The 17,136-nt window shown below is 39.6% G+C and overlaps 1 long non-coding RNA gene across 1 annotated transcript in view; it reads left to right on the forward strand.

Annotated features, from left to right (window-relative positions):
- Positions 1-17,136, forward strand: part of LOC141140245 (uncharacterized) — a 275,722-nt gene that overhangs the window by 17,888 nt on the left and 240,698 nt on the right. The window contains exon 2 of the long non-coding RNA XR_012243908.1: positions 4,053-4,160. This is a non-coding gene — a long non-coding RNA (uncharacterized lncRNA). The remainder of the gene's footprint in view (positions 1-4,052; positions 4,161-17,136) is intronic.

A 17,136-nucleotide genomic window follows, 5' to 3' on the forward strand; every position in this document is an offset into this window, starting at 1 on the left:
TGTGTACCCGGCATTGGACTACTTTTTCTTAACACAACAGGACCTCTCATATTTGCAAAAGCGAAAAAAAAAAACGATAGAACCTATGACCCTTTCCGACCACCACCCTATCTCAGTCACACTCTCTTTCCCAGACAAGACCCAACATGCACAGATTTAGAGACTAGACCCCACCATTTTAACAGATAAAACTTGCACGACAGAGATACGTAAATGTTTTGATGACTATTTCAGGGAGAACAACACGCCAGACACATCAAGCTTAACTCAATGGGAGGCACACAAATGCGTAGTGAGAGGGAAACTCTTCTCGTTGGCAGCTAGGGTTAAAAGGAAAAACAAGCTTGACTTGAAGAACTGTTTGTCAAACTCAAATCACTTTAAACCCTACACAAGCGCACTTTGGCCCAACAATCCTATAAGTAACTTTTAGAAGTCCGCACGCTACTACAAGACGAGCTAGGTCGAACATCAGAAAAATATTCACACTATTGCAAAAACTTTTCTAAGAATTTGGTAACAAAAGTGGACACCTTTTACCCCAAGCATTGTGTGCGAAAAAAGCAAAAACAACAGTTCATAAACTACACTCCCCGGCCGGTAACATATTAACGAAAAACAACAGCATTGCCCAAGAGTTTGAAAGATTTTATTCGAATTTATATAATATTGATGTATTGGAACTCCCCCACCACCTCCCTTACGACTAGATCCAACAAAATCAAAACATTTCTAGACAAATTCTGCCCCAAGGTAATCTCTTCAGATATGGCTAACAACCTAGAAGGCCCGATTTCCCAAATGGAATGGGACGTTGTAATAAAACAAATAAAATCAGGCAAAAGCCCTGGCCCTGACGGTCTCTCAGCTGTCCACTACAAAACTTTTGCACAAAAACTTAGCTCCCCCTTCCTGAAAGCCTTCAACTCCTTATCACACTCCAATCCCCTCACACATGAAATGCTAGAAGCTCACATAACGGTCGTCCCCAAAGAAGGAAAAGATCCCTCATAAGCAGTAAACTATAGACCGATATAACGTTGATATCAACATTTTTTCCAAAATATTGGCCAACAGATTACTTCCACTCCTTCCCTCACTCATCTCTCGTGACCAAGTAGGCTTTATACCTGGTTCAACACCATAAAAGCTAGGTACAAAAGCTAGGTACAACACCATAAAAGCTATTAATCTACACCACCAGATAACATCATCAAACCAAAAAGGCTTCTTTCTCTCCCTGGATGGGGAGAAGGCATTCGACAGGGTGGCATGAGATTACATGAAAGCTGTGTTACAGACCATGGGCATATGTCCATACATGCTCAATCTTATTCTATCTTTGTATACTAATCCCATAGCCAGAATACGAGTTAATAATACCCTGTCAAATGCATTCCCCATCCACAATGGGACAAGTCAGGGCTGCCCCCTTTCTCTCATTCTCTTTATACTTACTCTTGAACCGTTTCTCTACAACTTAAGACATAACCCTAATATCCAAGGGATCCAGACTAGTAAAAAAGAATTAAAACTCACACCTTTCGCAGACAATATTTTACTATTCCTCACGAAACTGCTCACCACACTACCAGTCCTACTAGAGGAATTCCAGTACTTTAAAATATGCTCCAATCTCAAAATAAACTTTTCTAAATCCTTTGCCCTAAATATATCCCTACCACAACACCTAGTGGACCAATGCAAAGATAACTTACTGTTCCACTGGAAATCAGACTTAGTTACATACTTAGGAATACTCCTCGCCAAACTAGCCAATTTGTACGCAAAAACTACATCCCAATTCTAAACAAGCTGACTATGGACCTTAAAACCTGGACCAAACCATTCTTCTCCTGGTTTGGCAGGACAGCGATAATAAAGATTAACGCCTTACCAAGACTGCTGTACAAGATACAGACGGCACCTATACACATACCACTAGCCTTCTTCATCAAAACTTACAAAAGCCTCTGCTCTACATTCATCTCTGGGGAGGACACAAACCTAGGATAAGCTACGCACAACTCTCCTTACCCAAACACCTAGGAGGGATAGGTCTCCTGAACCTTATAAACTACTACAAAGCAGTACACCTGACCTGAATAATTGACTGGAACATACACACACCCAACAAAGATTGGGTCGGCCTAGAAGCGTCTTTTACAGGCTACCCCCTTAATTCTCTTCCATGGACACTAGAATGTCATAGCCCTCCTGAGATAGACTCCCACCCGCTAATGAGGCCTACTATCCAATGCTTCCGCACAGTATGTAAACACACCTCCCTATCATCCATACCGGGCCCACTGACTCCAATAAAAATGAACCCAGATTTTCCCCCCAGGCATGAATAACCATTTCTTAACAGAGTACTGGGCGGATGACCAAATTCTAGCCCACCATTTCTATGAAACAGGGAAACTCCGACCTGCCTCTCACTTATCCACCCAAATGGATAAACCCCCCATTCCTCCATGGATGTACCTACTGATCTCACATTACCTAGGATCCTTGGACAAAAACTCCTCCTGCTCAAGACAGCTCACACCTTGCGAAAGACTCTGTGAACAAACCCCCCCCCAAAACCACCTCATATTCACAATTCACAACCTTCTCTTTACAGACTACCACCCCAATGACACCTTAGCCTGCAAAGCTTGGGAAAGAGAACTATCCTTATCCCTTACATTGGAGGACTGGGAACAAATTTACCTTAATATCCATAAGGGCTCTGTTAATGTTTCCACACAAGAAAATGGATACAAAATCCAATCACGTTGGTATCGCACACCAGCCCTATTGCACAAATTTACACCAACAATCCCAGAAATTTGCTGGAGATGTCATAAAGAACGTGGCACGATATTACATATCTGGTGGACATGCCCATGTATCCAAACCTTTTGGAAAGAAGTAAAACGCATCACCTCTCAAGTGACATCATATGATTTTGAACTATCTCCAGCTCAGTTTCTTCTACACCACTCACCTCTACCACACAAATCCTACCACAAATCACTTGCAATGCACCTGATAAATGCAGCAAAGCAATGCATCCCAATACATTGGAGATCTGCCAACACTCCTCCACTCAAAGAATGGTTTAGTAGAATTAAAAAGATTGCTGAAATAGAAGAGCTGATTCATATTGCATGGGATACAACAATAACTTTGGAACCAAATGGACATGCTGGACACACTTCCAGACTACAGCAGAATTCTCCTGATTAAACACTTAACCTACTTAAATATCGGAATTCCCATATCCGGCTATCCTGAGTAGAGTTATACATTGCTTATAATTAGAAAATGAAACATGTATTCCCACTCCCTTAAGGGTCACCCCCCTCCGTGAAAAAAATAAGTTCAGGAAGGAATTACAGGCAAAGGAAATATCCTCGAGGAGGGAAGAAAGAGACGGCCAACCCCAACCTTCCCCATTTCCTTTTTTTTCTCCCCCCTCTTCTTTCTCTCCTATCTTCACCCTACCCCCCCCCCCCCATCTTCCCCCCACCTTTCCTTTAACCCTAGAACCCACCAAGCTTTTCAAGAAAAAACACCTTGCATATTCCATATAAGACCCTCTGCCCATACTTCACATATACTCTTGACCTTCACAGGAACATGCCTTCCTAGTTTAACCCACATTATATTTCAATAGAATCTTACATTTGCGTTAATCTTTCAAAGGAAAGTGACCATAAGTTATCCATTTGCAATTAAGTAAGACGCAATTTCTGGACCTCCCAGTATACATACCTGAAATGTTGTCTTGTAGGCACAAGTCATTTAATCTAGGGCAAGGCTTGAGACTAGATTTATCGAGATAAGGTTTATGCATTGTATGGATTGTAACTTTACGTTTGCATTATTCTACCTACTATTGTTGTATAATCTCTGTTTTAAATACATGTACTTATTGTTATGTGATTTCATAAATAAAAACATTTGTGAAAAAAAAAACAAAAAAAAAAAACAAAAAACAAATGAAATCTTGCTAGCATGCCTGTGAATGAGAAATCACCGATATATGTTTTGATTCCTTCTAGATGCAAGTGGAATATTGAAATGGTCAGTTTGACTTTTGTAAAAGAAATGATCAGATTGAAATGTGCTTAAGCAGCGTCAGAGATCTTAGTTACACATAGATCTAAAAAGTAAGTGATTAAATCAGAAATCAGATATTTCGATGTAGCAGGAGAATCGCCTTCAGCAGTGTGCAGTATGTCAAAAGTGTACCCAACGCCAACCAATTAATTATTTTATTATTTTTTCCTAAAATTCCCTGATCATTTTTAGCTCTAAAAGTGTCTACTTTATATGTCTATCTTTGTCTTCTGAGCAAAGTTTTAAATCATTGCTCTTTGTGCATGTTAAGGGTTTATAGTAAATAAAGTCTAAAAATACAACTTCTTGTATATGCTAATCCTTTCTAAACCGCCACACATAAGAAGCTCACAACCAACTTACATAATAGAGTCTCAGTGACAAATCCTTATTAACCTCTCGTCTGCCAAAACTTGGGGATTCTTAAGATTAGCATATTAGAGAGGAAAATAAGTTCCCATTCCATGGCATATGATTAAACAAACTAGTTGTTAAATATTCTCTAAATTATATTTTGCTGTAGTCTCAGTGGTGACATCATAGTCTTTTCTCATGTGTAATGATTAGCTGAATAATTGTTTATACCGGTGCTAGGGTTATGCAATAGCTTATTTCTTAAAGCAAACCTACCTGTGGAGTTAAAACTATTAAAGCATTACTTACCCTGAATAGAAAGCATCTTCAGACAGATGTGTGCATTCTGACTCTGGTCCCTAGAGAGCACCCATGCACCCCAAAACCGAGGCAGCTCTGTAATGCACACCTTTTGTGGTTACTGCTTTGGCAGTTCTTCCTCCAACCTGATACACTGCCATTTGTCCATCACTGTGATTGAGGGCCCTATTAACCATTGGTAATACTTATGAAGCAGAAACAGCAAGGCAACAGCAGCAACTTTCTTAGTTGTCAGTAAGTACATTACAATGGCTCAGGTTTCAGGATGACTGTGCACTCTACAGGGAAATGGAGTCTGGTTTCAAGCAACTGATGGTGCCTGTTGCTTGGTGTAGAATATATATATATATATATATATATATATATATATATATATATATATTTATATATATATTTTAGAGGTTCGCTTCACCATAACTGTAGGCGATTGCTGTCTGAGACCGTTAAACTCAATCAGATTGGAGAAATATCAGTCATATAGTCCGTGGTTCACCTCAGACATTTGTAGGCATCTTCGGACTTCTGGTCAGCTAGAGTGAATAAGCGAACATGCGGGTTGTATTTTTCCCTTCAGTAGTTAGTTGTTTGATTGAAATATAGGTGCTGATTTGGTACCTGCAGAGCACATAAAAATTCATGGTTGTTAATAATGAGCATGTGTATTTATATACAGGTAAAAATATTCAATGCCTAAACCCCTTTTTATCATTTAATGCCATCTACTGGCTATACGTACAGTTGGCTGGTTAAACTGCCTACCTCTATATGATAAATATTGATGTAATCTGTATAAATACTATGTTTTATTTGCGAATATTGTGTCTCTAATGGCTTGTCTTTGTACTACCCCACTACAAGCTTTTTGACAATCTTTATGGTTTGCTAATTAAAGGTCAGACACTGGAGCTGTGGTCTGAAGATGCATGTTTACTGAAGGCTTGATTTTAATCCTATATATAGTGCTTGTGCTTTTTCTCTCAGTCCATCTTATCATTTAATATTGCTGCAACTGCCATATACATGTAAGGCCATTTTCAATTAAGACTAGTTAAAACTAGGAAGGGGGGGGGGGATCTGGGCGCCCTCTTATAATTAAAGAGGCTATCCAGATTCCAATAAGCCCTCCACCTGCGGACTCTAACAAGCATCAGAAAAGGATTGTGAGCACAAGACCCTTGTTCTCATCAACCTTTGTCCCCCCCTGGCAAGGCACTCCCCCCATGTTGAGGGCATGTGGCCTGGTATGATTCAGGAGGGGGTGCACAGCACACGCTAGTTCCCCTTTTCCCGGTCTCCCAGGCTGTATGCTCGGATTAAGAGTCTGGTATGGATTTTTCATGGGACCTCACACAATTTTTTTTGTTTTTGTGTGGACTCCCCTTTAAAATTCGTACTAGACCGAAAGGGTCTAGTATGGATATCCTGGGGAATTGCACAATTTTTTTGTTCTTCTTGCATGAGGTACCATCTTAAAATCCATACCAGACTCAATGGGTCTGGTATGCACTTTATTGGGCAGTCTATGAAATAGTTTTTTCATTCTTGCTACAGCAAACATTTAATTTACAGACAAAATAAATGACACAGTTTGAATTGCAGGCTAATAAAACTTAACTGTGGGCCTCTTTTTCACAAGAATCAGCATAAAAAAGTATAAGGCTGAGGGGCCATTGTAAGCATTCCAACAATACAAACAATGCAATAAGAAATGTAAGAGCGCAATCAGGTCAGCTAAAATTGACCATGACAGGCATATAGAATAAAGATTAAAAAAAACAAGAAGTTTTTAAAATATATCAACAGTAAGAAAGTGAGGCCAGAACATATTGGCCCCATAAAGGACGATGAAGGGAATTTGGTTACAAAAGACAAGGAGAAGGCAAAGGTTTCACAAAGGAAAAAATATATAATATATATAGTAACCAAGACTGTAATGTTAATGTTAATAACACGCCACAGAATGCACCCTTGTGGTTAACAGAAGACAGTATCAGTGATAGACTTGAAAAACTTCACATAAATAAGTCACCAGGACCAGATAGTTTACACCTGAGGGTCCTTAAGGAACTCAGTCAGGTGATAGCTAGACCATTGTTCCTAATTTTTATGGATAGTTTACTGACTGGAATGGTACCACCTGACTGGAGTAAAACCAACATTGTAGCAATATTTAAAAAAGGCCCGAGATATATCCCTGGAAACTACAGGCCAGTCAGTCTAACATCAATAGTCTGTAAGCTATTGGAGGGGATGATAAGATACTTTATCCAAGATGTTAGTAATGAAAACAGTTTCATTAGTAGTAATCACCATGGATTAATGAAGGATTAGACCAATCTATTAACGTTCTACGAGGAAGTGAGCTGCCATCTAGATAAAGGAAGGCCCGTAGATGTGGTGTATCTGGATTTTGCAAAAGTATTTGATACAGTTCCACACAAACGGTTACTTTACGTCTGTCAGCATGGACCAAAGGGTAAGTTCCTGGATTGAAAACTGGCTACAGGGGCTGGTCCAAAGGGTGGTGATCAATAGCGAGTACTCAGAATGGTCCGGTGTGGAAAGTGGGGTCCAGTTCTGTTTAATTGATTCATAAACGATATAGAGGATGGTATAAGTAGCTCATTGTCAATATTTGTGAATGATACAAAGCTAAGCAGGACCATAACTTTACAGCAAGATATGGAAACCTTACAAGAAGACCTAAAAAAATGGGTTGGACAACTACATGGAAAATTAGGTTTAATGTTGAAAAATGTAAGGTAATGCATTTGGGTGCTAAAAATACGAGCACAAGTTACTCGCAAGGGGGAGAACCTCTGGGGAAACCCAAGAAGGAAAAAGATCTGGAGTCCTAGTAGATGACAGTAGATGACAATGGCATGCAATGCCAAGCTGCTGCAAGCAAAGCCAACAGAATATCAGCATGCATTAAAAGGGGATTTACTCCAGAGATAAAAAGATAATTCTCCCAGTCCTCAAGAAGGATGTGCAGGAACTGGAGAGAGTCCAGAGAAGGGCAACACAGGTAATAAAGGAACTGGAGGACCTCAGTTATGGGGAAAGACTACAAGCATTGAACTTATTCTTTCTGGAGAGGAGGCGCTTGAGAGGGGATATGATTGCGACATACAAATACTTTACTGGTGGCCTTAGCATAGGAAAAAAAACTTTTCAGTTAAAGGGAGTTTAAAAAGACATGTGGCCATTCACTGAAGTTGGAAGAGAAGCAGTTTAACCTTAAACTATGTAGAGGGTTCTTTACTGTCAGAGCAGTAAAGATGTGGAATTCTCTTCCACAAGCAGTGGTATCAGCAGGGAGTTTAAAAAACTAAGCATTTTATTGATAACACCATACAGGGATGTGGGAATTACTATTGACATAAACACATACAGTACACACACACACATACCACAGGTTGAACTGGATGGATTGGTGTCTTTTTTCAACCTTACCGACTATGTAACTACCGTATGTAACTATGCAGCATACTGTGACTTCGTTGGTGATTAAAACCAAAAGTAAACATGTCACGAATATGGACAATTTAAATTGAATATATGTTAAACAAATGCATGAGCAACAGTTACCTTGAAACTTACATGACCAGAAGATCCAGAAATATAGACAGCTGAGGTTATGTGTGCACAGCAAATTTTGATCAATGTTGATCTTGATCAACATTGCTCTCCATAGGGAAGCTGTAGTAGTGAGCAGGGCCAAGTTCATGTTTAACTAGAAAAATCTTACAGTAGAGTTCCAACCAAAAGTGCAACTTCTGCTTTAAGGACTCCTCCCTGGCTCCTGTTTGTGAAACTGAGGTTTTGGAGAGGAGGGAGGGCGGTAGGTACTGCTCCTACTTCCGTCTTGGTCGCCTAGTCAAGCAGAAGCTCTCCCTCCCACAATCTTCTGGGACATATGATTAGAAGACTAGAAAACTTCGGGGCTAGTCAGAACGTAGCGCCACTCACGCATGCGCAGTGGGCACCTGGCTGTGAAGCGGCAAGCTGTCACAGCTGGGTGCCCATAGTAGAGGTGCCAGCGCCGCCGAGGGAGGTCACGGGGAGTACACGGCTGGACCATGGGAAAGGTAAGTGGCTGTTTATTAAAAGTCAGCAACTACATTTTTTTGTAGCTGCTGACTTTTAATAAACAAACAAATGACTGGAACTCTGCTTTAATTTGCATGTAGCTATTGCATTTCAAAATACTACTTATTATGTCAGGCAGGTGAAAGTAACTCCTGCAGTTTTCATCCTGCACTTTGTCTGAATTACCTAGATTTGTGACAGTTCTACTTCAAACAGTGGCATAATCTATCATAGCAAAAGCTTCCTAAAAGTACAAGCAAAAATATCATTTATAACATACCCACTGTTATTCATAAACATGATATATTTAGATTATCACATATACTGATGATTCATCAGTCATGCTTTGCTCTGCAGTATGTAAAACCTGACATCTGCATTTATGCAAACAAGTCAGTTTGTATACAATTTCTGTAATTAGAGAGTTCTGCAGACGAGTCCCAGGATAAATTACTATATCTTTAAACCACCCGTTTCTTTTTCTTGGTTGTTCTGCATCTTGAAGGCAGTCATACTTCAGATGTGTTATGTGCTTATGTATGTCATTTACAAGAGAATACAAATCTTGGTAGTAATTCTACATCACCTTTCTGTGCATGCTGGTGAATATATATATATATATATATATATATATATATATAGATAGATAGAGATCTATCTATCTATCTATCTATCTATCTATCTATCTATCTATCTATCTATATATGTATATATAGATATATAGATATATACACGGTATAGATATATATATCTATATCTATATATATAGATATATCTATATCTATATATATATAGATATAGATATATATATATAGATATATAGATAGATATAGATAGATATATAGATATGTATATAGACAGTATCTCACAAAAGTGAGTACACCCCTCACATTTTTGTAAATATTTTATCTTTTCATGTGACAACACTGAAGAAATGACACGTTGCTACAATGTAAAGTAGTGAGTGTAGAGCTTATATAACAGTGAAAATTTGCTCTACCCTCAAAATAACTCAACACACAGCCATTAATGTCTAAACCGCTGGCAACAAAAGTGAGTACACCGCTAAGTGAAAATGTCCAAATTGGGCCCAGTTAGCCATTTTCCCTCCCCAGTGTCATGTGACTCGTTAGTGTTACAAGGTCTCAGTTGTGAATGGGGAGCAGGTGTGTTAAATTTGGTGTTATCGCTCTCACTCTCTCATACTGGTCACTGGAAGTTCAACATGGCACCTCATGGTCTCTGAGGTTCTGAAAAAAAGAATTGTTGCTCTACATAAAGATGGCCTAGGCTATAAAAAGATTTCCCAGACCCTGAAACTGAGCAGCAGCACAGTGGCCAAAACCATACAGTGGTTTAACAGGATAGGTTCCACTCAGAACAGGCCTTGCGTTGACCAAAGAAGTTGAGTGCACGTGCTCAGCGTCACATCCAGAGGTTGTCTTTGGGAAATAGATGTATGAGTGCTGCCAGCATTGCTGCAGAGGTTGAAGGGGTCAGTCTGTCAGTGCTCAGACCATACGCCGCACACTGCATCAAATTGGTCTGCATGGCTGTCGTCCCAGAAGGAAGTCTCTTCTAAAGATCATGCACACAAAAGCCTACAAACAGTTTACTGAAGACAGGCAGACTAAGGACATGGATTACTGGAACCATGTCCCGTGGTCTGATGAGACTAAGATAAAATTATTTGGTTCAGATGGTGTCAAGCGTGTGTGGTGGTAACCAGGTGAGGGGTACAAAGAAAAGTGTGTCTTGCCGACAGTCAAGCATGGTGGTGGGAGTGTCATGGTCTGAGGCTGCATGAGTGCTGCCGGCACTGGGGCGCTACAGTTCATTGAGGGAACCATGAATGCCAACATGTACTGTGACATACTGAAGCAGAGCATGATCCCCTCCCTTTGGAGACAGGGCTACAGGGCAGTATTCCAACATGATAATGACCCCAAACACACCTCCAAGACGACCACTGCCTTGCTAAAGAAGTTGAGGGAAAAGGTGATGGACTGGCCAAGCATGTCTCCAGACCTAAACCCTTTTGAGCATCTGTGGGGCATCCTCAAAGGGAAGGTGTAGGAGCGCAAGGTCTCTAACATCCACCAGCTCATGTCATCATGGAGGAGTGGAAGAAGACTCCAGTGGCAACCTGTGAAGCTCTGGTGAACTCCATGCCCAAGAGGGTTAAGGCAGTGCTGGAAAATAATGGTGGCCACACAGAATATTGATACTTTGGGCCAATTTGGACATTTTCACTTAGGGGTGTACTCACTTTTGTTGCCAGCGGTTTAGACATTAACCACTTATGGACCGCCCGCCGTCATTACATAGCGGCATTTTCAAGAGGGATATCGTTGTTATGGCAGCAGATAGCTGCCATAACCCTGCTATCCTCTTCTTCAGTGGACAGACTTCAGACTCTTTCCGATAAAAGTGGTCTCTGTGGCGGATTTGCTGCAAGATCACCTTTATCAGTGGCGGGAGAGGGCCCCCCCTTCCCGCCACGCTTCGGTGGACCCCTGTGTGAGCCAATCACACAAGCAGAAAATTACATTTCTGGGAAAGTTCTGTACACCAACTGTGTATAAAACCTTTAGGTTGCCATATTGCACTGAATTTTACAGAAAACTGCAGCAGCTGCAGATTGAGAAGGAAAGGTCACTAATTAAATAAAATAATATAAGCACAAGCATACTAAATACAGTATGGCTTGTATAGCAATTGTATATGCTATATTTTTTTATTTGCTACATTTTGTTCATGAAAGTGGCGTTAATCTATAAAAAATACATACTTAAATAGAATTTTCTTTTTGAAATCAGAGTTTAGTGTCACTGACATTGCACTTGGAATAAATCTTGTATGTTTAGCAGACAATAGTGTTTACTCTTACAGAAGAGCTCATGTTGACCAGATCAGGTTTACCTTAATCCCTGGACAAAACGGTGTAGCTGGAATCACATTACATGAAGCTATGTGGAAAAATAAAGGTTGCACTATAATTTTCCTTTGATTTTACATTTGTGTACCCCTGCTATTGTATAAATGATATTTACGTCATTGTATGTTGTATTTTCAATGACTAAAAATGAGCCTATATTTGATCTAGAACAGTCAATAAAATCCATAGACATAGACACTTCTGATCCGTTGTTTAAACCAACATGCTTTCTCCTATGTTTGGTGTTGTTTTACAAGGGTAAGCATAGTTTGATGTACTCCAAGATAGAAAATAATAGCTCTTAGATTTTTAGGACCAAAAATATTCAGTTAGAGGCACATGTCCTTTTCCTAACTTACTGTCATATGACCATCATCTGCATGTGTTTCTGTAATGGAGACCTGTCCATGCAAATGACTAGTTGCATTATGGCTTTTTACGTCATCATGTTATGACATCAGGGCTGTAAGCTACGGTTGTTTACTGCAGAACTTTAGAGTTGATTACCAGAAAGTGGACAACTCCTAAGTCACCAGGATGTAATGTTGGCCCCATTAGAATCATCCTTCTGTTACATAATGATCCCATGAGAAGTGTGAATCTGCCTGTTATATGTTTACAATTTTAGGTAGGAAATTGTGGCTCTTATTTACAATATATTTTTCAAATAAAAATGATAGATTTTCTAAAGCATCTCAAGCAAATTTAAAGTTCAGCTTGGACCCCACATGAGATATTTGTTGTCTGTGGATTCAGCGCCAGTGTCCACAAAACCCCACAGTGTACCTATCTCCCAAGTGCTGCTACAGGAGATGGATGTGCTGTACATTGGGAAATGATGGCTTTCACATGGTGTAATAGTGGGTTCATATTTGACAGGCTTTTATTCACAAAGGCAGCTGAATTTGGTCAAATGCAGGTCAATGACACCTACAATGAATTCAGAATGATCTTAAGAGCATCTCAAACTGTCATTCACAAAGGCCATTTGTGGAGGTTTTGCCTTTGTTTGGACAATGGCATGGATCAGTGTTTTTCAGACTTCCAGGTTTACAGTGCATGTTTTCAGACTTGCAGGTATAATTGCTTTAATTGCTATTATTGCAAACCAAAGAGCTACTTCTCTTGGTGTGGCTTGTTGTGAGTTACATGAATCCACAATACTAACCACTTAATAGCACTCTGCTCAAAGGAAAGGAAACTTATCTCATCAGAGTGCTGACGCCAAATTAATAATTATTATTAACTTATTACCAAGTGTACACATATGTAACTATTATGGCAATCACTACTTCTGATCTGACACAAAAAAAATGTCTTTAAAACAATGTTTCTACCATCAGTCAGGTTCTTAACCACTTCAGCCCCAGAAGGATTTGCCCCTTTCCTGGCCAGGCCATTTTTTGCGATACGGCACTCCGTGGATTTAACTGACAATTATGCGGTCATGCCATGTTGTACCCAAGCAAAATTGATGTCCTTTTTTCCCCACAAATAGAGCTTTCTTTTGGGGGTATTTGATCACCTCTGCGTTTTTTATTTTTTGCGCTTTAAACAAAAAAGTGCAACAATTTTGAAAAAAAAAAACACAATATTTTGTACGTTTTGCTATACAGCAATAAATATCCCCCAAAACGTATAAAAAAAAAAAACAAATTTCTTCCTCAGTTTAGGACGATATGTATTCTTTCCATATTTTTGGTAAAAAAATTCGCAATAAACTTATATTGATTGATTTGCGCTAAAGTTATAACGTCTACAAAATAGGGAATAGATTTATGTCATTTTTATTTATTTTTTTTTTTTTTACTAGTAATGGCAGCAATCTGCCATTTTTATTGGGACTGTGACATTGCGACGGACAGATCGGACACTTTTGACACTTTTTTGGGACCACTGACATTTATACAGCTATCAGAGCTAAAAATAGCCACTGATTACTGTATAAAAGTCACTGGCAGGGAAGGGGTTAACACTAGGGGGCGATCAAGGGGTTAAATGTGTTTCCTCATTGTGTGTTCTAACTGTGAGGGCATGGGAGTGACTAGAGGAGGAGACAGATCTTTGTTCCTACTTAATAGGAACATACGATCTGTCTCCTCTTCCATGACAGAACTGGGACTTGTATGTTTACACACACACACCCTAGTTCTCGTTCCATCACAAGCGATTGCGGGTGCTCGGTGGACATCACACCTGGTGGGCACGCGCATCGGCTCCAGGGACACGCTGCATGCGCCTGCAATAGCTTCTTAAAGAGCCGACGTACACCTAAGGCGATTTGCACAGCCGTGCCAACCTGCCGCAGTGTAACTGCGGCGGCTGGTCGGCTAGCGGTTGAAGTGGAAATAAACTCTCTCAATCAACATCAACTATTATGAATCCTTATGCTGCTAGCATTAGTAAACAGAAGTTAGAATGAGGTTATATTAGATTTTCTTGTTTAGTCTTTTTTTTGCATTTCTTCGGTTGCTTCATGGTTTCTGGCCTACGCCAAAATGATGTCATACATCTGAGAAGTCTTCACCGACATTTTTTTCTTTCATCTGAAGGGAGAAGGGGGCTTTCTTAGCTAAGTACACCAGTCTGCCTGCATGTTTGAGCTAAGGGGAGATGGATTCCAGGAAGTAAATGCTACATGATTCATCTGCCCTTACTCAAAATGGCTGTAGCTAGAAATGTTAGGGGGGTTGTTTTCAAAGTGATTTCTCAACAAAATAAAGCATGGAGACATGGGTGGATGGGTGTTTACTGTGAATATTAAAAATGAATTAAATAGCATTTTCGGTTTGTGATGCCCTGATACCGATTAGTTCCGCTTTAAAGAGGAAATAAAGGTACTGTATTATTTGCATGTTTACAGTGGGTTAGCTTGGCTTGATGTAAGTATGCATATCTGATATCCGAAAGGTTTTCTGAGGATACTGTAAATTACTGTAGTAGTCAGTGCTAGATACAGTGAGAACCATGATCTTCTGGGCTCTGTGCAAGCAGTTTCCTCTCTGCACACGGAAGGGGTCACTCACTCAACACTTCCACCGTTCATAAAACTCCTTGAATTTTTTTCACTGAATACAAGGTATTCTCTGATTGAACGAGGCAGGGAAGATTCCATAAGTGCCACCTCATCCAATCAGGTGGTGATATAACCTAGCCCAATCAGATTATGCCTTGTATTCACAAAAAAAAACCAAATACCAGGTATTCTATGAATGGAAGAGGTGCCAAACAAACGATCCCCTATAGTCAGTGTGCAGAAGAAAAGCTGTTTGCACAGAAGCTGGAAGAAAACAGCTCTCACTGTATGTAGCAAAGACTAGTACAGTGAATTACAGCATACCCAAGCTGGCCCACTGCAATTTAAAAGTGGAAAGCAAATGTATTTATTAAAAGGGAATTTACCAACAGGGATAAAAGAAAAATTAGATTTTGGTTCCTTTCTTCAAGTGCATGTTCTGAATTGAAATGGCACCACATCTAAATGGGGTTACAATAGAATGCAAAGATATAATATTAGAGCAAAATATACCGTAGGCCCCCTTTAATGATAAAATATAATAAAAATGGTCTCTGCAAATGGTGCAACAAACAAGACATGGACTGAAAATGAGAAAATTGATCTGAAATGAAGATAGAAGCGGCAAAGAGAATTTAAAGAGTTCATGGTTTTAGTAGGCATATACTGGGCCTAGAAATGTGGTGGAATAAATAAGTTAACATTTTAGTCAAAGAAAAAGGGATTGCGAAAATGCGTGATAAGCTTTCTTGTGTATTATATTTGTAGCTGGAAGATACAGTATATGGTATATTGTATATAATAGTGATTTAGAACAGGGTTTTTCAAACGGGGTTCCGCGGCACCCTGGGATGCCGCAAGGAGTCCTCAGGGGTGCCGCGGCCACATCCCAGTCTGAGCACTGCTCCCGTGTGTTAACTCCCGTGCACTGCAACTCTGCGAGGCCAGAGAGAGCACAGCCCACACAACTCTCTCCTCCTCCTCCTCCATGCAGCTATGTGAATGTGGGGGATTTGTGCTAGAAAGGGGAATTTGAGGGGGGGGATTTGTGCTACAAGAGGGAATTTGGTGGAGAAGTGTAACAATCTAACATCACTGAACACTGATGCACACACTACATTATAGGGCTTCCTACATCAGGTGCACTGAGATAACATGTGCAAAATCACATGTTTTCCTGTATTGCACAAAAAATGTGCTGCCTTTTGCAGTTGCACGTGGGTGCCATTATTTCTTAATGACACCCCCACTCACCTAGAAAATATGTGTACGTTCACGCTCCTTAAAAATGCGACATGCGTGAACACGCAAAACAGCATGTGCTTGGACACACCACCTGGTGTGAACAAGCCCTCAGACTGGTGTGTCCTAGGGTTGTGCACAGGTTGAGAAACACTGATATAGAATATACTGTAAGTGCCACAATATATCCTCTACCCCCACCGTGCTATCAACAAATTGAGTTGAAATAAATACATATAAATATATATAAATAAATATAAGTTGTTGTGAAATATAAACGAATAAAAAATTGGGAACCCAACAGCTGACAGCTCTAACAAAAATCAATAAAATAAATAAAATACATAACCACTATAGCAAACAACCACCGTTATGACTAAAAACAAATCTCCTGAAACAAGTACAAATAAATCTAGTCTCTCGGCCTCTATTTCTCTGTTGAAAGACAATCTAGCTTAAATTACTCCACCACAGCAATTCCAATATCTCCCAATGAGTGATAAATTCACATTTCAATCATCCCGCTGTGAGCTCCATCCTCCACGTTTCAGAAAGACACTTGCCGAAAATGATGAGTTTATAAAGGTTGTATCACACAATATCCCAAATGTTAAAAGGAAGTTTTCCATTCTCTAAACTATCCCACGTTCTCAGCAATCATCAAATGTAAAAACACGCGAAACATAAGGGAGGCATCCTCAGTGCATTAAAGTATTATTGCATATATATATATATATATATATATATATATATATATATATATATATATATATATATATATATATATTTATATATATATATCTGGGCCACACACACAATGTGCTGTACAATAAAAAGTGCACCAAGCACTATGTTCTGCGTAAAAGTCAACCAGCAAATGAGAGGTTAAAAGTTGAAGACTGGTATGAAAAGCTATGGTTACGTTTCCAACCTATATCCCCAACAAAGTAATTGGACGGAAGTCATCTGACTAATACAGTGATATAGTCTGGAGCTGTGAGTTACAATATAAGTTGTTTGAGCTGGATAAATCTTCAATGCAGCATTTGCCAAAAAGGGAACC

Source organism: Aquarana catesbeiana, linkage group LG04 (genome assembly GCF_042186555.1).
Source record: "Aquarana catesbeiana isolate 2022-GZ linkage group LG04, ASM4218655v1, whole genome shotgun sequence".
NCBI lineage: Eukaryota > Metazoa > Chordata > Amphibia > Anura > Ranidae > Aquarana > Aquarana catesbeiana.